Source organism: Pelophylax lessonae (assembly GCF_965119305.1).
Source record: "Pelophylax lessonae genome assembly, chromosome: 4".
Classification (NCBI taxonomy): domain Eukaryota; kingdom Metazoa; phylum Chordata; class Amphibia; order Anura; family Ranidae; genus Pelophylax; species Pelophylax lessonae.
The window spans coordinates 635,499,654-635,521,186 of NC_138771.1; the positions used below are offsets into that span (position 1 = coordinate 635,499,654).

The following is a 21,533-nucleotide window of genomic DNA, read 5'->3' on the forward strand; positions in this document are numbered from 1 at the left end:
ATATGAAACCATCCAAGAGGGAATTACCATTTCTATACTCTTTTTAAAACTCCAGCCTTCCCTTTAGTCTTGCAATCAGGTTCCTTTCCTGAACTGTAATGGCTTACTCTGATTTCACTGCATGCTGTGAGCTTCTCACAACTTGCATTAGAAGTTGCAGCAAGTCGGATGGAGCCTACCTCATTTCCTGGCTGGAGGACATCCGTGTCGCCTCAGTGTGAACCGGCTCTTAAAGTTTTGAAAAGAAAGGGGAAGGGTTGGGACCTTTTTTGTATGTGCTGGGGACACTCCTCATCACTGGTCCGAAGATTGAAAGGGGGAGGTTTACTAAAACTGGTGCCCACCGAATAGAAGAGTTCTCTCCAAAATAAGGGAGGCCCCCCAGACACACCATAAGAGTTGCCTTCATATTCTTTTATGGTGACAACTCAAAAGTTTGAATTTCCCCTCACTTTGAGAGACATTTACTAAAACCGGTGCACACAGAATCTGGTGCACCTTTGCATGGTATCACCTTCCATTTTTTATTATCAAAGCTTCATTGAACAAGCTGAAGTTAGAAGCTGATTGGTTACTATGCACAGCTGCACCAGATTCTGTGTGCTCCAGATTTAGTAAATATCCCCCAATATATGGGAAGTTCAAACTTGAGCTGTCATCGCAATAGAATATGGGGGCAACTTTTCTGGTGTCTGGAGGGGCTCCCTTATTTTGGAGAGAACTGCTCTATTTTTTTTCCAATGGGACCCAAAATAACCAACCAAAGAGATCTTCAAGTGATAGTAAACTGCACTTTTTATCTTGTACCTACAGGTAAGCCTATAATAAGACTAGCCTGTAGGTACACTGAATATCTCCCAAACGTGCACCGTACTGGAGATATTTCCATTTGTAGCAGCCAGTGACATCACCGGTGCATGCGCAGAACTGTACCGTGACGTCGTTGCAGCTTGGCCATTCAAACAGGTAGGAAGACCTAGTGAAGATGGAAGCCCTGTCAGTGGTACCAGCACACTCCTGCAGGGATTTGATTTATAGGTAAGTTTGTCCTACCGTAGTATGCAGTGCATTTTAGCACATTGAGACTACAGGGGGACCATTTTTTTCCTTTTGATCATTTTACTACCACTTTAACCACTCCCTACCACATGGTCCAATAAAAAATATATGCTTCCCTGACATGAGTGTAATTGTTGCTGGAGTCAGTGGTGCACCTGGATTTCTGTTTTGTGGACTGTTAAAAACTTAGACTTATACTTGCCATGTTGTGTGCTGAACCCCCCTATATTAAACATGTCAGGTCCTATGTAGTTGGCCTCAGTTCTCTTCTTTCCTAACCACATTTTCTGTGATGAATGCAAAAAAAAAAAAAAAGAGAGGAAACCTCTCCTTAGTTGTCACCAAAAAAGGTGTCCCAATTGGAAGGTTCCCCTTGTCTCCTGTTTTTGGATTCCATTGATTTCTGTCTTGGTAACAGGACAAACTGGGTAAATCTCCCCAGTGGGGGGACATAGAGAGCACTAAAACCTGAGAGGGGTTCTAACCCTTCCCCGCTCCATCCAAAGGTTCACATATAACAGATCGAATTGTGTCTGTTTTTATATAAGGACTTTTGCATTTCTGACCTCCATCAAAGACTAAAGCCCCGTACACACGCACCGATTGTTGGCCGTAAATTTTCGGCCAACGTCCGATCGGCCGATTGTCGGCTTGTTAGTATGATGCTTCCGACAACCGACTGCGACTTTTCGGCCGAACAAAATCTGGTGTGCATGCTATAAAATTTTTGTTGGCCGTCACCAGAACGGCCGATTGTTCGTCAGTCAGTACAGATTTCGGCCGACAAAAGTCAGATGAGCAAGAATGGGCATGCTCAGAGAAGAAAAAACGCACGAAAAGTAGACCAGAACATGACATCACTTCTGCAGTTGGTTGTTGTTGGCTGACAAAATTCGTGTGCAGTCTAGAGCACATTTCACCCAACACAACAACACTGGACAAAAGACGGCCGATCGGTCGGCCAACAATCGGTGCGTGTGTACGAGGCTTAAGGTTATATCCGTGGAGTGCGGACGGTTGAACATCCTGTTTTGAATCTCCGTGGGCAGTGAACCCTCTAGTGAGGCATTGGTGCGGGATGGGTTGTTTGAGTCTGACACAACTTTTGTTTTGGGTGCTCTTTATATGGGCTTTTGGCCATGAAGTGTTAAATAAATGACATGTTGAAGACGCTGGCTGATGACGTGTGTGTGTGTCATGGCTAGACGCCCCCTCTGTGTGTGTTTTGGGAAGAAGGGGGACAGAACAGAACATGCAGAACCCCAGAGCAGCTGTATAATAGAAGGTGACCTCATCTGTAGACTCCACACTTCCTACAGCCTGCTGTACTTACTCACTTATCTGTATGGCAACTTTATCTTTACCGAGCACACTTCATACCCTGCACCCTCCTTTCTAATATCACCCCCCCCCCCTTCATTCTCTCTACTTTCCTGCTCTCTCTATTTTCCCTCACTCCTCCTTCTCCTTCTCCTCCTCCTCTCTTACTCTTCTCGTTCTCTTCTCTCCTTTTTTTTCCTCTCCTCTCATTAGAGTTGCCACCTCATCCCTTTAAACCAGGACACATGAATTCCACAGGTTCTGAGGCTGATATAATGCAGATCAGGCACTAAGTGAGTTTAATTACCACTTTAATCAGCCTCCGAACCTGTGTAATTAATGTGTCCTGGTTTAAAGGGATGAGGTGGCAACCCTGCCTTTTATCTCCTCCTTTCCTTTCCCCACCACTCTTTCTGCTCACTCTCTTCTAGTTCCTTTCTTTACTCTCTCTCCTCTCCTCACCTTATTGCCTCTTTCTATTTCCCTCTCGACTTTCTCTTCTATTCTTTTCTTTCTTTCTCACTTCCATATCTCTCCTACATTTCTCTTCTTCATTCCTCTTTTCTCCTCTCTAGCTCTCATCCACCCCTCTCCTCTTTTGCTCTTTCCTCTTCCGTTTTTCACCCTCTGTCTCACCCCACCCTCTCCTTCTCTTCCTTTATTCTCTCTTTTTTCTCTTCCCTCTCTCACACTATCCCTCTTTCCTTTTCTTTCACAATCTCCTTTCCTCTTGCTCTCCCTCCTTTACTTTACTCTCCCTCTTTTCCTCACCCTTTCCTCTTACTCTCTCCCCACCGTCTCCTCTTCTCCAATTCCTTATTCTTTATTTTATTCCTACCTTCTCTCTCACTGCTCCCTCTTTCCTGTTTTTTTTTATCACTCTCTCTCTCTCCTTTTCTTCACTTTCTCTTGCTTTTGCTGTTTCCTCTCTCCCCTTCTTTCCTCTCCTCTCTCTCCCCACCTTTCCTCTCCTCTCTCTCCCCACCTTTCCTCTCCTCTCTCTCCCCACCTTTCCTCTCCTCTCTCTCTCCCCACCTTTCCTCTCCTCTCTCTCTCCCCACCTTTCCTCTCCTCTCTCTCCCCACCTTTCCTCTCCTCTCTCTCCCCACCTTTCCTCTCCTCTCTCTCTCCCCACCTTTCCTCTCCTCTCTCTCTCCCCACCTTTCCTCTCCTCTCTCTCTCCCCTCCTTTCCTCTCCTCTCTCCTCTCTCCTCTCTCCCCTCCTTTCCTCTCCTCTCTCCCCTCCTTTCCTCTCCTCTCTCCCCTCCTTTCCTCTCCTCTCTCCCCTCCTTTCCTCTCCTCTCTCCCCTCCTTTCCTCTCTCCTCTCTCCCCTCCTTTTCTCTCTTCTCTCTCCCCTCCTTTTCTCTCTTCTCTCTCCCCTCCTTTTCTCTCTTCTCTCTCCCCTCCTTTTCTCTCTTCTCTCTCCCCTCCTTTTCTCTCTTCTCTCTCCCCTCCTTTTCTCTCTTCTCTCTCCCCTCCTTTTCTCTCTTCTCTCTCCCCTCCTTTTCTCTCTTCTCTCTCCCCTCCTTTTCTCTCCTCTCTCTCCTCTCCTCTCTCCCCTCCTTTCCCCCTCCTCTCCCCTCCTTTCCCCCTCCTTTCCTCTCCTCTCTCCCCTCCTTTCCTCTCCTCTCTCCCCTCCTTTCCTCTCCTCTCTCCCCTCCTTTCCCCCTCCTTTCCTCTCCTCTCTCCCCTCCTTTCCTCTCCTCTCTCCCCTCCTTTCCCCTCCCCTCCTTTCCTCTCTCTCATGCACTCTTACTCTTTTTTACACACACTGTGTGTCTGTCTCTCTCTCTCTCTCTCTCTCATACCTCTCTCTCTTTGCTCTCTCTCTCTCCCTCACGCTCTCTCATACCTGGCTCGCTTGTGCGCGCTTGCTCGTTCGCTCGCTCCCTCTCTCTCTCTTGCGCTCTCCTCTTCTATCTCTTTCTCCTCGCGCGCTCTCTTCTCTCTTCTCTCTCTCCGCACGCGCTCTCTTCTCTCTCTCCTCGCGCGATCTCTCTCTCTCCCCTCGCACGCTCTCTTCTCTTCTCTCTCTCTCTCTCTCTCCCCCTCCCTCTCTCTCTCTCTCTCTCTCCCCCTCCCTCTCTCTCTCTCTCTCTCTCTCTCTCTCTCTCCTCGCGCGCTCTCTCCTCTCTCTCTCTCCTCGCGCGCTCTCTCCTCTCTCTCTCTCTCTCTCTCTCTCCATGCGCGCTCTCTTCTCTCTCTCTCTCTCTCTCTCTCTCTCCTCGCGCGCTCTCTCTCTCTCTCTCTCTCTCTCTCTCTCTCTTCTCTCTCTTCTCTCTCTTCTCTCTCTTCTCTCTCTTCTCTCTCTTCTCTCTCTCTTCTCTCTCTTCTCTCTCTCCTCTCTCTCTCTCTCTCTCTCTCTCTCTCTCTCTCTTCTCTCTCTCTCTCCTCGCGCGCTCTCTTTTCTCTCTCTCTCTCTCTCTCTCTCTCTCCTCGCGCGCTCTCTTTTCTCTCTCTCTCTCTCTCTCTCTCTCTCTCCTCGCGCGCTCTCTTCTCTCTCTCTCTCTCTCTCTCTCTCTCTCTCCTCGCGCGCTCTCTTCTCTCTCTCTCTCTCTCTCTCTTTGCGCGCTCTCTTCTCTAGCTCTTCTCTCTCTCCGCGCGCGCGCTCTCTCTCTCTATCTCTCTCTCTATCTCTCTCTATCTCTCTCTCTCTCTCTCTATCTCTCTATCTCTCTCTCATACCTAGCTTGCTTATGTGCGCTTTCTCTCTCCTCTCCATCCGTCCATTTCTTTCTTTCTTTTCTTTTTTTTCTCTCCCTCCCACCTTACCCCGTCTGCCCGGTCTCTCTCCCCCATTCCTTCCTCTCTGCCTATGATGTCACTTCCTTCCTCCTCTTCAAACTCCTCGAGCGCTGTGTGCTGTCACACTGTATTTCTGGAAGCAACATCCTTCCTATGTCACGAGCCTTCTAGGCGTCACACAACATAACACCAGCTGGCACCCCTACAATGGGTGGGCAACACACACCTGTTCCTAACACGGCATTCATTAAGGCAGCGCAGAGGATCGGCAGTGGGCTTTTAAAGGGGAACTCCCATAGGAGAAAATAAAATCCTGTTTTTCAAGCAGTTATAACAACCCATACTGACCTGTGAAAGAGTTTTTTCTTTTCTTTGTAGTCTATCCTTTGATCACTCTTCCTCATGCTTTCTGGTAACTTACCCTGAAAAGGGTGAGTCCCTTTAACTGCTATTGTGTTTTATTTCTAGACTCCACCCCCATTGCTTAGACTCCAAACTCTAGACTGATACTAAGAGATCAATTCTGAGGGGACTGAGCTTTTAAGAGTGGATGCAGAAGGGTCTGTCTTCAGGTTGGCGTGCCAAAGATTGCACATTTCTTCAAAAAGCAGTAATAACAGATTTCCAAAATGAAATTGCATCAATTACAAGAATCGTAGGTCTTGCCCATGTAGGCTGTATTTGGTGTGGCCCGTTGCGAAATGTGCTTGTGATCGCTTGGTAAAAGTACCGTGAAGAAATCTTGCAAGGCTAAGCACCCGAAGGAAAAAGGAAGCAATCCTTACTCAGAATTTTCCTGCGTTTATCACCACTGCACCGATTGCCCTTTAGAGTAAGCCTTTCCTAAGGGAAGCATCTGGGCTTCTGTTGATAAAATTGCGGGTTGCCTGGCCCTACGTTGGCCCTCTGGCTCCAGTTGTTTGTCATTGACTTGAAATAAGAATGCAGAGCAGTTCATGAGATACTGACAGCGGGCGAAGACCAATTTCACTTTCCAGTGACAACTTGAAATTTTGGATTTTATCTCCTTTTCATTCATGGTCACCAAGACGAATAGACAATAAAAACCTGACAGAGGTTCTAACCTTTTTTGCTCTCTTTCCTTAAGACTTCCAGTAGCCAAACACTATCTGGTGATTTTGAAGTGCCAAAGTTTGTAAAGGATAAAGCGGAAATATATGGGAGTGTGTTTACCTTCTATAGAAGTGGTCTCCAAACTGGTCCTTTTCTTGCCCTTGTCTGGTCCTTGGAGAACTAATTCACCAACTGACTCCAATGATGGAGCACCATTCCACCTACTGACACCATTAATGAAGCACTATTCTTCTCATTGATATCACCAATGGTGCGCTATTCCTCCCATTAAAACCAATGATGATATACTGATGCCGGGGCATTTTCTAATCCCACTGGCTACAGTTCAGCCTCCATATAGCCTCAAAGACTGTACACTGGCCTTTTTGCTTAGAAAGTTTAGAGACCCCGGTTATATATATTTGTAATTTATTCAGTCTTGTGTCCAGGCACCCATACCTGGCCAACTATCCCTGACTCCCATTGTAGTTTTAGCAGTAAAGTTTTGGTCTAGAAAAAGCCCATCCTTGTGAGCATACAGTTAAGGAGCAACAGCAGACTGATTTGTCACCCTCTGCTCCTCCTATTCTAAAAAAAAAAAAAAAAAAAAAAAATGGAGAGTCTGCGTTGGTACCAGTGGCCGCAATAACCCTCAGCATTGGTGCCAGTGGCCGCAATAATAACCCTCAGCATTGGTGCCAGTGGGCGCAATAATAACCCTCAGCATTGGTGCCAGTGATTGTAAAAGCTCCTAGTGTGGCTGTTAGTGACCGCTCCCTCTGATGACTGCAATATTAATGCTCAGCATTAGTGTCCATGCCGAAATAATATTTCCCCAGCATTGGTGTCTGTCGCTGCAATAATAACCCCCATTATTGGTTCCAGTGGTCGCAATAAAAACCTCCCGCATTGGTGCCAGTGGCCACAATAATAACCCCCCCGCATTGGTGCCAGGGGCCACAATAGTACCCCACCCACGCATTGGTGCCAGTGGCCGCATAAATAACCCTCAACATTGGTGCCAGTGATTGTAAAAACTCCTAGTGTGGCTGTAAGTGACCATTCCCTCTGATTACTGCAATACGAATGCCCAGCATTAGTATTAGTGCCGGAAAATGAATCCCCCAGCATTGGTGTCTGTTGTCGCAATATTAACCCCCATCATTGGTCCCACTGGCCACAATAATAAACTCCCCTCATTGGTGCCAGTGGGCGCAATAATAACCCCCCTGCTTTGGTGCCAGTGGCCGCAATCATAACCCTCAGCGTTAGTGACAGTGATTGTAAAAACTTCTAGCGTGGCTGTTAGTGACCACTCCCTCTGATGACTGCAATATTAATGCCTAGCATTAGCGTCCATGCCGCAATAATAACCCCATTATTTGTTCCCGTGGCCGCAATAATAACCCCCCCCCCCCCCCGCATTGGTGCTGGTGGCCACAATAATAACCCCCGCGCATTGGTGCCAGTGGCCACAATAATAAGCCCCCCCCGCATTGGTGCCAGTGGCCGCAGTAATACCCTCCCCCCGCATTGGTGCCAGTGGCCACAATAATAACCCCCCCGCATTGGTGCCAGGGGCCACAATAGTACCCCACCCACGCATTGGTGCCAGTGGCCGCATAAATAACCCTCAACATTGGTGCCAGTGATTGTAAAAACTCCTAGTGTGGCTGTAAGTGACCGTTCCCTCTGATTACTGCAATACGAATGCCCAGCATTAGTATTAGTGCCGGAAAATGAATCCCCCAGCATTGGTGTCTGTTGTCGCAATATTAACCCCCATCATTGGTCCCAGTGGCCACAATAATAAACTCCCCTCATTGGTGCCAGTGGGCGCAATAATAACCCCCCCCCCCCCCCCGCTTTGGTGCCAGTGGCCGCAATAATAACCCTCAGCGTTAGTGACAGTGATTGTAAAAACTTCTAGCGTGGCTGTTAGTGACCGCTCCCTCTGATGACTGCACTATTAATGCCTAGCATTAGCGTCCATGCCGCAATAATAACCCCATTAATTGTTCCCGTGGCCGCAATAATAACCCCCCCCCCCCCCCCCGCATTGGTGCTGGTGGCCACAATAATAACCCCCGCGCATTGGTGCCAGTGGCCACAATAATAAGCCCCCCCCGCATTGGTGCCAGTGGCCGCAGTAATACCCTCCCCCCGCATTGGTGCCAGTGGCCGCAATAATAACCCCCCCTCCCCTGCATTGGTGCCAGTGGCCGCAATAATAACCCCCCCCCCCCCCCCGCATTGGTGCCAGTGGCCGCAATAATAACCCCCCCCCCCCCCGCATTGATTCCAGTTGGCGCAATAATAACCGCCTGCATTGGTGCCAGTGGCCCCAACCGCCCGCATTGGTGCCAGTGGCCACAATAATAACCCCCCGCATTGGTGCCAGTGGCCACAATAATAACCCCCGCATTGGTGCCAGTGGCCACTATAATATCCCCCCCGCATTGGTGCCAGTGGCCACAATAATAACCCCCCCCCCCGCATTGGTGCCAGTGGCCACAATAATAACCCCCCCTCCCCCGCATTGGTGCCAGTGGCCGCAATAATAACCCCCCCCCGCATTGGTGCCAGTGGCCGCAATAATAACCCCCCCCCGCATTGGTTCCAGTGGCCGCAATAATAACCGCCTGCATTGGTGCCAGTGGCCCCAACCGCCCGCATTGGTGCCAGTGGCCACAATAATAACCCCCCGCATTGGTGCCAGTGGCCACTATAATATCCCCCCGCATTGGTGCCAGTGGCCACAATAATAACCCCCCCCCCCGCATTGGTGCCAGTGGCCACAATAATAACCCCCTGCATTGTTGCCAGTGGCCGCAATAATAACCCTCAGCGTTAGTGCCAGTGATTGTAAAAACTCCTAGCGTTGCTGTTGGTGACTTCTTTCTGACCGCAACAATTATGCTTGGCATCCGTGTCAGTGGTCGGAATAATAAGCCCCCAACTATGGTGCCAGTGGTTGCAATAATAACCCTCGACATTGGTTTTTCAGTCCGGGAGGCAGGTACACAGAGAACGTTCCAGCGTCCCGAAACTCTGAAAAGTGCACGACGCATGGCCGACCACTTGTTAACCAGGAAAAAAAGGGTGCCTGAACACCTTGGGCTCCATCTAACTACACTTGCCCTCTAGTAGGGTATCGGAACTGACATTTTTGTTGTCTGGGTTTCTCTGCTATGGCTGTATTCATTGCAGCCTGGGCCAGGATTGGCCCCAAGCTGTGATTGGACCATAACAGAGCAGCAGTACACTGATAAGGTCACTCTTCTACTCCTCCCTCCTATACACATGGCTCCTAAGAGTGCGAGGGGAAAAAGGCCAGTAGGGGCTCTCATGCTCAGAGTGCTGACCACAAAAGGGGTCATGTGACATTTTGGGCACATTGGGGGTGCCAATATCCCATTCAATTTGAATGCGCTGCTTTAACGCAACACACAATAATGCACTATGTAACACGCCGCAAAAAAAGTAAATGGGCACTTAAAGCTGTATTAAACCCAAAAAGAAACCCTTATTATATTGCAGCTTACCAATTCTTAGATGTGATGGCTGCATTTGTTTTCTTTTATGCATGTTTTCTTTTATGCTTTCTTTCTTTCGTTTTAACCTGGTGATTGTTGTTTATTTCAAAAGAACAAGATTTGTTCTAGATGTATCCGTTTACAGATATGAGATAAACAATTTAACACCGACTGGGGTGCTTACAACGATCAGCTTTTATTCATGTAAAACCTTTATCCCAAAAGAAAACAAAATATGGATTTTGGCTTTATTTTGTTAGTATCTAAATCTAAAACGCTTCCCTCCCCCTAGACTGACAATGCTGCTGTCCAAAGATGCCCCTTGTGCTCCTTCATCCAGAGTGGGGCGCTCTAATACAGGTGTTGTGTTACTGGCCAGATCACCAAGTGAAAGAAGCCTAAAAAAAAGAAAACTAATGCAGCCACCACATCTAACGATTGATAAGCTGCAATATATTACATATTGGCTTTGGGTTTATTACTGCTTGCATACCTCGATCTGGTGTTGCAGTACTTAGGCAAAGCTGCTTTAAGTGATTCATCTTCGCGTTCCTAGAAGCATAATTAATGCCTTTTTAAAAGTCTTCCCGATCGGCATTAAAAGAAAAGCTTCAAGGCCAGTCCGCCTTAACTGTCAGCAGCCCCAACAGTTCCACCTTAAGAGAAGAGTAGGCTGGGTGTGGGCGTGGTGTGTGTGGTCAGGGAATCCCAGGGTGGGCGTGTTCTGGGGGTGTAGTGACATCACCAATGTCCCTTTAAACTTGGCTTCCTTGCAGAGATGGCGGAGGTGAGGGGAGGGGTGGAGCCTGGCTAGGGGGGGGAACAAGAGCGTAAGAGAGAGCCTGCTAGAGCCACACACAGGAGCAACCGGCATCTTCGAGACATTGGCTCAGCGCTGTGAAGTTTTGTTTATCGCTGCTGTTGATTTCGGAGAGATCTGTCTATCACCTAACAGTGTTCTGGGTGGAGTTGGGGGAAGAAGGGGGGAGAGGAAAAGGCTTCTAGGACCCTCCCATGGCAGCCGGCTTTGTCCTGGAGGTGAGTGACAGCTTCTGGGTTCACTTTTGTTTATATCAGAGAGCTTACAGGGTGTTCGACTTTAAGTGTGTTCCACCGTCTGGTCTACACTTGTCTTTGTATCCTTCTCTCTATACTTGTATCCTTCTCTCTATACTTTGTATCCTTCTCTCTATACTTTGTATCCTTCTCTCTATACTTGTATCCTTCTCTCTATACTTTATCCTCATCTCTATACTTGTATCCTTCTCTCTATACTTGTATCCTTCTCTCTATACTTGTATCCTTCTCTCTATACTTTATCCTTCTCTCTATTCTTTGTATCCTTCTCTCTATACTTGTATCCTTCTCTCTATACTTTGTATCCTTCTCTCTATCCTTGTATCCTTCTCTCTATCCTTGTATCCTTCTCTCTATATTTGTATCCTTCTCTCTATACTTGTATCCTTCTCTCTATACTTTGTATCCTTCTCTCTCTACTTGTATCCTTCTCTCTATACTTGTATTCTTCTCTCTATACTTGTATCCTTCTCTCTATACTTGTATCCTTCTCTCTCTACTTGTATCCTTCTCTCTCTACTTGTATCCTTCTCTCTATACTTTGTATCCTTCTCTCTCTGCTTGTATCCTTCTCTCTCTACTTGTATCCTTCTCTCTCTACTTGTATCCTTCTCTCTCTACTTGTATCCTTCTCTCTCTACTTGTATCCTTCTCTCTCTACTTGTATCCTTCTCTCTCTACTTGTATCCTTCTCTCTCTACTTGTATCCTTCTCTCTCTACTTTGTATCCTTCTCTCTATACTTTGTATCCTTCTCTCTCTACTTTGTATCCTTCTCTCTATACTTTGTATCCTTCTCTCTATACTTCTCTCTATACTTTGTATCCTTCTCTCTATACTTGTATCCTTCTCTCTATACTTGTATCCTTCTCTCTCTATACTTTGTATCCTTCTCTCTCTACTTGTATCCTTCTCTCTCTACTTGTATCCTTCTCTCTATCCTTGTATCCTTCTCTCTATCCTTGTATCCTTCTCTCTATCCTTCTGTTTATACTTCCTTCTATCTCTTTTATACTTTGTATTTTCTTTTAATACTTTTTATGTTTTAGATTGTTTTGTGTGTGTTTTTTTTTTTTTTTTTTTCTAACTTCCTTTTTCTCTCATACTTGTTCTAGTCTGTGTGTCTCACTATCAAATCCACCAGTCTCTTGTGTTCTTTCCTTCTCTGTTCTCTTCTCTTTTTATTCTCTTCTTTTTTTCACACTCTCTTTTCTCCTTCTCTCTCTCCGGTCTGTCTCAGTCACTCTTTGTGTTCCATGATCTCTCGTCCCTGTCTCTTGCTCCGCTTCTGTCTCTCTCTCTCTTGCTCTCGTGCTCCCTCCTCCGTATCTCCGCTGCACTTTACGTCTTCCTCTGCCTTGTGCTCTCGCCTTCCTTTGTTTCTTTCTGTCTCTCTCAGCCCCTCCTTTTTTGATCATATTCTTACTTTACTGTCTGTGTCTAAACCGGCTTTTTCCCTTGCCTCTTAAGTTGCACTCTGTCCTTTTTTTTTTTTTTTTTCTCTCATGGTTTCTTCCCCTTTGTCTCTTGCACATGCTCGCCCTTCTGTCCGTTGCTCACCATGCTACTTTCTTGCTTCTTTTTGGTTTGTCGCACCGTCTCCTCTGCTGTATTTCGGCACGCCTCGTGCGTGTGTCTCACCCCTGTCTTTTGTCTGTCTGTCTCTCTCTCGTTAACTCTCTCTCGTCATCTCTCTCTCCATCCCTCTTGCCCTCCCTCTCTCGCCATCCCTCTTGCACTCTCCTATATATTCTGTCTTTCTGTAAATCTCTCTGCCGTATAGAGCAAATCTCGCACAGTGTCGCTCTTCTGTGTCGTCTGGTCATGTGACCCATACAGTTCTGCCTAACCCCTCGCCTGCCAGTTCCCATTCACAACATACACACATTAACAATTTCCCCTCAACTGCCGGCCGCTGACGTAATGGGGAAGCCCCGGCAAATTTGTGTTACGTAGGCGGAGGGAAGAATCGGGGGAAATTAAGGGAAATATCTAATAGATGACACCGCTGTGTGTGTATACAGGTCACGGTGTAGTGGTGTCTGTACTGTGTGTATACAGGTCACGGTGTAGCGGTGTCTGTACTGTGTGTATACAGGTCACGGTGTAGTGGTGTCTGTACTGTGTGTATACATGTCACGGTGTAGCGGTGTCTGTACTGTGTGTATACAGGTCATGGTGTAGCGGTGTCTGTACTGTGTGTATACAGGTCACGGTGTAGCGGTGTCTGTACTGTGTGTATACAGGTCACGGTGTAGCAGTGTCTGTACTGTGTGTGTATACAGGTCACGGTGTAGCGGTGTCTGTACTGTGTGTATACAGGTCACAGTGTAGCGGTGTATGTACTCTGTGTGTATACAGGTCACGGTGTAGTGGTGTCTGTACTGTGTGTACACAGGTCACGGTGTAGCGGTGTCTGTACTGTGTGTATACAGGTCACGGTGTAGCGGTGTCTGTACTGTGTGTATACAGGTCACGGTGTAGTGGTGTCTGTACTGTGTGTGTATACAGGTCACGGTATAGCGGTGTCTGTACTGTGTGTGTATACAGGTCACGGTGTAGTGGTGTCTGTACTGTGTGTGTATACAGGTCACAGTGTAGCGGTGTCTGTACTGTGTGTGTATACAGGTCACAGTGTAGCGGTGTCTGTACTGTGTGTGTATACAGGTCACGGTGTAGTGGTGTCTGTACTGTGTGTATACAGGTCACGGTATAGCGGTGTCTGTACTGTGTGTATACAGGTCACAGTGTAGCGGTGTCTGTACTGTGTGTATACAGGTCACGGTATAGCGGTGTCTGTACTGTGTGTATACAGGTCACAGTGTAGCGGTGTCTGTATACATGTCACGGTGTAGCGGTGTCTGTACTGTGTGTATACAGGTCACGGTGTAGCGGTGTCTGTACTGTGTGTATACAGGTCACGGTGTAGCGGTGTCTGTACTGTGTGTATACAGGTCACAGTGTAGCGGTGTCTGTACTGTGTGTATACAGGTCACGGTATAGCGGTGTCTGTACTGTGTGTATACAGGTCACAGTGTAGCGGTGTCTGTACTGTGTGTGTATACATGTCACGGTGTAGCGGTGTCTGTACTGTGTGTATACAGGTCACGGTGTAGCGGTGTCTGTACTGTGTGTGTATACAGGTCACGGTGTAGCGGTGTCTGTACTGTGTGTATACAGGTCATGGTGTAGCGGTGTCTGTATTGTGTGTGTGTGTGTGTGTGTGTGTGTGTGTGTGTATACAGGTTACGGTGTGTTGTGGTGTTTGTACACAGCATGTAGATATTTTTTTCTCGGCCTCTGGCTTGGAGACGCGGGGGTGGATGAGCGTCAGTCAGACGATGACATTCTAAATAGGGATGTAATAATTGTCTCATTCTCTTCCTACCGCTCGTTCCCGTCACTGTCCTCCCCCGCCCACACTGCTCTCTCCTTCCCGTCTACTGCAAGCTCTCTGACACACAAGGGTTAAATCAGTCACACGTGGCTGTGTGTAGTTTGTGAGTGGTATGGTGACACATAGGGGGTGTGTGACTATGTGGTCTGCTGAGTAACACTTTTCTCTTTGTAAAGCTGTAAGGGGGATCTGACTCAGCTTGTATGTGTGGGCCATGAGAACATGTCATCACCTCCGCAGACAGACTGCCATGTCTTCTGGGTACGGCACTACGGTCAACGTGTATAGAGCTACACCCTGCAGGAGGAGGACAGACTCATAGCTCCCTTCTGTCTGTATCACCCTGCAGGAGGAGGACAGACTCATAGCTCCCTTCTGTCTGTATCACCCTGCAGGAGGAGGACAGACTCATAGCTCCCTTCTGTCTGTATCACCCTGCAGGAGGAGGACAGACTCATAGCCCCCTTCTGTCTGTATCCCCCTGCAGGAGGAGGACAGACTCATAGCTCCTTCTGTCTGTATCGCCCTGCAGGAGGAGGACAGACTCATAGCTCCCTTCTGTCTGTATCACCCTGCAGGAGGAGGACAGACTCATAGCTCCCTTCTGTCTGTATCACCCTGCAGGAGGAGGACAGACTCATAGCTCCCTTCTGTCTGTATCACCCTGCAGGAGGAGGACAGACTCATAGCTCCCTTCTGTCTGTATCACCCTGCAGGAGGAGGACAGACTCATAGCTCCCTTCTGTCTGTATCACCCTGCAGGAGGAGGACAGACTCATAGCTCCCTTCTGTCTGTATCACCCTGCAGGAGGAGGACAGACTCATAGCTCCCTTCTGTCTGTATCACCCTGCAGGAGGAGGACAGACTCATAGCCCCCTTCTGTCTGTATCACCCTGCAGGAGGAGGACAGACTCATAGCTCCCTTCTGTCTGTATCACCCTGCAGGAGGAGGACAGACTCATAGCTCCCTTCTGTCTGTATCACCCTGCAGGAGGAGGACAGACTCATAGCCCCCTTCTGTCTGTATCACCCTGCAGGAGGAGGACAGACTCATAGCCCCCTTCTGTCTGTATCACCCTGCAGGAGGAGGACAGACCTTTCCTGATATTATTTTCATTATTTTTATTCTACTCCGCTTTGAAGCTCTCTTAGATGACCCTTTGAACACAGTCTAAAGTGAAAAAATAATAAACACGTGTGCTCTTTAAAAAAAAAAAACGCATTTCTGTTTCGCCTAAAAAAAAAACAAAATGTAATTCTAGTTTTAGTGGTGCCCTCTAGTGGCTTTTTTGTAAACCTAACGTGGTGGCTACAAGAATACATTTTGCCTGTAAACCAGCCTTTCTTAACTTTATAACCCCAGAGGAACCCTAAAACTGTCAGGTTTGGGTGGGCTGAAACCAATTAACCAGAGAAAAATGGGCCATTACATTGATGGTCAGTAGGCAGGATGCAACCCTTACAGTGGGGTGGTCAGAATGGCTCCTTTTTAAAGACCGCTAAGAAGATTGTTTGCTATCCTGCTGCCGGCTTTTCCAGGTGGTGTTGGAACTATGCCGGCACAATCAATCAAACAGGAGGTCCATCAGCCACAGCCCAAGGAATCCATAGCAAGCTGTGGAGGAACCTTGGTTGAGAATGGCTGCTCTAAACTGGTGTGCGTGCCTGCGTGCTCGCGTCTGCGTGTGTGTGTTTTTATATTATTATTGGTATTTTTTTAATTCCAATCTTTGCCTTGTGTCTTGCAGACTCACTTTGTGATTGAGGACAACATGCTTCCCCTCCTGTCTCTGCATCTGTGAGACCTCGTCGATCGAAACGGTACTTTACATTCATAGGTTTATATGCAGTGGAAGTAAAGTTTGACTTGAAGCACCTCCCAAATGCATTCCCTTTTAGATTGCTCATGTCATTACAAAATCAGAGCAGACGTTCCCTGTGATCTCAGCTGCAACACCGGCTGGTTGGTGATGGGGATGCACCTATCCTATATTCGGATCGGATATTGGCCCCCCGATACGGGCGAAATAGCTGGATCGGGGGATCGGTAAAATTAACAGATCCACGGGCCGATCCGGTTTTGCTCTTTATAGCTTGTGAGGGAGCAGAGAACAGCTGTCAAAGAAAAGAAAAAGAGCCTCCTGCAAATGCCTTTCAACTCTCCCAGTTAGGGTCCTTTCACACGGCCGCTCAGCTGCTTTCCGTGTGTCCGCAAATCATCCTATTTTTTTGCGGATGATTTGCGGGCATCAATGTAAGTGAATGGCACTGCGGGTGTCAGCGGAATACCATCCGCTGACATCCGATTTTCCTCCTGTCAGTTCTGTTCCGTTTTTATGAATGGAACAGAACCCTATTTTTCCTTCCGTGTAAAAAACGGAAAGGAAGGAAAATCGGATGTCAGCGGTGTCATCCGCTGACATCCGCAGTGGCATAGACATACATTATGTCCGCATATCATCCGCAAACGGATGGGATGATATGCGGGCACACGGAGCGGATGACAGAAATGTCATCCGCTCCGTGGAAAAAAAAAAAAAAAAGTCCCGCAGCGGACCTTTCACACGGAGCGGCCGTGTGAAAGGAGCCTTAAGTAAACACAATGATTACAATGTATCTTTTCGTTCACTCTGCCGGAGGAGGGAAGTTTAACCACTTGCCGACCGCCGCACGACTATCTACGTTGGCGGTCAGCCCCTCACAGGCAAGTTGACGTAGGTCTACGTCGCTTGCTTGTGAGGGTCTAGGGAGCAAGCGCGCGCCCCCGCGTGGTCACGGACCCCCCCCGCGCGTGTGACCACTCTGCGATCGGCGGGGGAGAGGGAGAAAGTCAGGCAGCTTGTGTAAACAAGCTGCCTGTCATTCTCCTCGGTGTAAAGACACTGATCACACGGATCTACTATGTAGATCCGTTGATCAGTGTCCTTACAGCTCAAGCCACAGCCAATCACAGTAGAAAGCACGCCCCTAGGGACACACACAGCCCCTCCCTCCCAAAAAAGTTAACCCCTTCACTACCAGTGTATTTTTACAGTAACAGTGCATATGTATAGCACTGATTACTGTAGAAATGTCACTGGTACCCCCAAAAGTGTCAAAAATGTCAGTCAAGGGTCCGATCTGTCCGCCCCAATGTCGCAGTACCGCAAAAAAAATCGCAGATCGCCGCCATTACACGTTAAAAAAAAAAAACAACAAAAATGACAAAAATCTTTCCCTTTGTTAGTAAACACGATAACTTTTGCGCAAACCAATCAAAATACGCTTTTTTTTTTTTTTTTTTTTTTTTTTACCAAACATAGGTAGCATAAAACAAATTGGCCGAAAATGTTAAAAAATTTTGATTTTTACATTTTTTTGGGGGGGAATTTCATATAAAAAATGTGAAAAATATTGCTATTTTTGCAAAATTGACGCTCTTTTTTTGTTTATAGCGCATGATCAAAAAATCGCACAGGTGATCAAATACCACCAAAAGAAAGCTCTGTTTGTGGGAAAAAAAGGACGCCAAATTCGTTTAGGTACAGCGTCGCACGACCGCGCAATTGTCCGTTAAAGTCACGCAGTGCCGAATCGCAAAATACCCCCTGGTCGTTTAGCAGCCAAATCCTCCGGGGCTTAAGTGGTTAACCTCTTAAAGACTAAACCCATGACATTTTAGATTTTGAATGCACAATGTTATAAGGTATCTGCCTATACAGATCCGGAAGTATTATTTTGTTATAAGCACACAAAACAGTACTTCCCAGATCGGACTCGGGATCTGCGATTTCACAAAGCAAAAGATCGGGATCGGGACCAAAAAAGTCGGATCGGTGATATAAGATTCTGCCGGGCACTATGCTCAGGCTTTGCAGAGCTGGCCATCCCAGGAACATCTGATATGAGGCATGTGTTACTGAGGGATCTTGAATTAAACTGAGGTCCTGTTCTTTTGTACACCCCCCCCCCCCCCCCCCCCATATGTTAATAACAAATGACATGCACACAGGATGATTTTACTGCCGCTGTTAGGGGCGTCTAAACGCCCCTCCATGTTAGCCTATGTGTCCATGCACACATCAACTTTCAGAGGCATAAGCATTTATTTTAGGGGCAGTAGAAAAAAGCAACAGCCTGGGCACACAGGAGCAGAGGCTGTTGAGCTGTCAAAATGCTGCTGAACGCAGCAACAAGCTTTTAGCAGCTTTCGGTGTATTTCGTTCTTTACATTTATAGGGAGTGTTTTTAACCACTTAAGGACCGGAAGGTTTTGCCACCTTAATGACCAGGCCATTTTTTTGCGATTCAGCACTGCGTTACTTTAACTGACAATTACGTGGTTGTGCGATGTTGTACCCAAATAAAATTGATGTCCTTTTTCCCCCACAAATAGAGCTCTCTTTTGGTGGTATTTGATCACCTGTGCGAGTTTTTATTTATTTTTTATTGCGCTAAAAACAAAAAAGAGCGACAATTCTGAAAAATAAAAACAATATTTTTCACATTCTGCTATATAACATTCACCAAAAAAATGTTTTTAATCATTTTAGGCCAATTTGACCATATTTTCTGCTACATATTTTTGGGAAAAAATCCCAATAAGCGTATTTTGATTTTTTGGGCGACCTGGAGCCACCTGCATTGACTTCAATGTTATGAAGTCCGTGCCGGCCGCTCCGAGGTCGCGGTGCGAGCTGCGCACCGCGACCTGTGAGGTCGCCCCGGCAAGTCGGATCGCCCTAGTGTGAACGGGGTCTTAATGGCGGCGATCTGCGATTTTCAGCGGGATTGCGGCAGACAGATCGGACCCCTAACTGACATTTTTGACACTTTTGGGGGAACCAGTGACATTACTACAGTAATCAGTGCTAAAAATCTGCACTGTTACTGTAATAATGACACTGGCAGGGAAGGGGTTAACCCAGGAGCGATCGAAGGGTTAAGTGTGAGCATAGGGGAGTGTTTTCTAACTGTATGGGGAGGGACTTGTGGAATCAACACAGAGATCTGTATTCCTAAATAGAAGGATCACAGGAGCGCTGTGTTCATTCCAGTGAGCAGAACGGTCAGCTGCGTTTACAACAGCAGACAGTCATTCTCACTCCATGGGGAGCGATTGCGGGTGCCCAGCGGCATTCGTGGCCGCCGGCTTTGTGGATTGGCTTCCCTGCTGCCTAATGGGGGTGTGCGGTCGGCAAGTGGTTTAATGTAAAAACGCCCAAAAACATTAACGACAAAAAATGCACATAAATGCCCGTTTTTACAGCTGCTTTTTCCTGGCAGCAGCTCTGGCATTTTATTTAAACATCCTGTGTAGGGATGTACCGAATATTCGGCGGCCGAACATTATTCGGCCGAAAATAGAGAAAATAGCACTTTCGGCGTTCGGCCGAATAAGTCAAAAGGCCGAATAATTTTGAGCCGAACAATGTCAGCTTCTGCCCTGACCGCTCACCTTCCTCATTGCGGCTCACGGCTCCCTTCTCACACGCCGCGGGTGTCCTGTCCGGCCGCGAGTAGGGGGTGTGACGTCACGCGCGCGTCCCGCCCCCTGCTCCTGACTGCGACTCCTTCACACTAGGTCCATGCCCCGCCCCCCTGTTCGCGGCTTTTGGCTCTGGCTGCAGTTCAGGTATGTGATGTGGAGCTGAGCACATTTGGGGGAGAATACGGTAGCTGGCAGCTGCACAAGCATTAGTGTGCAGACTGCCATATGTTGTTGCCACTTGCCATGCTCATTACATTAGAGTGCCCTATAAAGTGCCCCTTAAAAAAAAAAAAAAAAAAGAAAAAAAATGTGCCCAACAGAGTGCTCCCTTGACATAAAATGTGGCCATCAGCGTGCCCCTTATTTTATGCTAAGGGACATGCTGATGAGCATATTTTATGTTAAGGGGCACTCTGATGAGCATATTTTATGTTAAGGGGCACTCTGATGGGCATATTTTATTTTAAGGGGCACGCTAATGGGCATATTTTATGTTAAGAGCAACGCTGATTTAAATGTTTTGTTTTGCCCATCAGCGTGCCCCCTAACATAAAATGTGCCCATCAGCGTGCCCCCTAACATAAAATGTGCCCATCAGCGTGCCCCCTAAAAATTGGCAAAATAAATGGAAAAAATGCGAAACACCACGTTCGGTATTCGGCCTTCGGCCAAGCATTTCATTATTATTCGGCTTCGGCCAAGAATTTCATTTCGGTGCATCCCTAATCCTGTGTGCATGAGCCCTAAAAAATTCTTAAAAAATGATCACCTTTACACCCCCGCTTCCACTGGCTTTCCTGTAGTTGAGGGTGACGTCCCTGCAGGATCCTGATAAATCTAAGCAGCCCAATTGTAGATATGAAGGAGATCCTCCAGCTGTTTGCAGGAGTGGCCTCTTGTGAAATTTTGGTTTCCTCCGCTTACCTAAGATCAGAGGAGAAGGTGCAGTGCCATTGCCCTCGCCCAGATTAGTTTACCAGAAAACAAGGTGTACTTTTTTTTTTTTGTTTTTTTTTTTACATTTCTGTTTGGAAGCTACCAAAAAAAAAGTAGACCTCACATTTTCATGCAAAGTCTGCTTTAAGGGGTGCATTTTGGACTACTTATGCCGTATTCCAGTTCCACTTTTAGGCGAGCCTGTTCTTTTGGCAATAACTTGTATATCGAGTTGTGTCAGGCACAATAAGGCACTTTGTATGTTTTGCTTTATGTTAATAGGGTTGTGTCATATTCTGAATGCTGTTGTTTGCATGCAAATAATGACCTTTCTCCAGCTGACACATAAAGTAGAATTCCCGATTTGCTATGACTATCGTTTGTTGGGCCACGCTAGCCGACATGAACCATTTTGTTTACTGAACAATGCAGCTGCTGTGTGCACTGTAACATACTGTAGTAGCATTAGCAGCTACACTTTATTGTTAAAAGTATTGGGACGCCTGCCACTACACACATGAACTTTAATTGCACCCCAGTCTTAGTCAATATTGAGTTGGCCCACCTTTTGCAGCTATAACAGCTTCAAGTCTTCTGGGAAGGCTGTCCACAAGGTTTAGGAGTGGGTCTATGGGAATGAAGAAGCACATTTTATGAGATCAGGCACTGATGTTGGAATGAAGTCCTGGCTCGCAGTCTCTGCTCTAATTCATCCCAAAGGTGTTCTATCGGGTTGAGGTCAGGACTCTGTGCAGGTCAGTCAATTTCCTCCACCCCAAACTCGCTCATGATGTGACCGGCCGATCGACTTTGCAGGAGGGTTGTACCTAGTGGGGGCTCCTGCCTTGGCATCCCTTCCTGCCTGGGTCTATCCTTGAGGCCTGGGTCCATGTAAACCTCGTGGTCCTGTGCGGGGCC

General features: G+C 47.2%; 1 protein-coding gene across 2 annotated transcripts in view; it reads left to right on the forward strand.

Moving 5' to 3' along the window:
* Positions 1 to 21,533, forward strand: part of KDM6B (lysine demethylase 6B) — a 69,997-nt gene that overhangs the window by 11,408 nt on the left and 37,056 nt on the right. For both annotated transcript variants that reach the window (XM_082255393.1, XM_082255394.1), the window contains exon 2: positions 15,958 to 16,030. The gene's annotated coding sequence lies outside the window, so the exon portion shown is untranslated. The remainder of the gene's footprint in view (positions 1 to 15,957; positions 16,031 to 21,533) is intronic.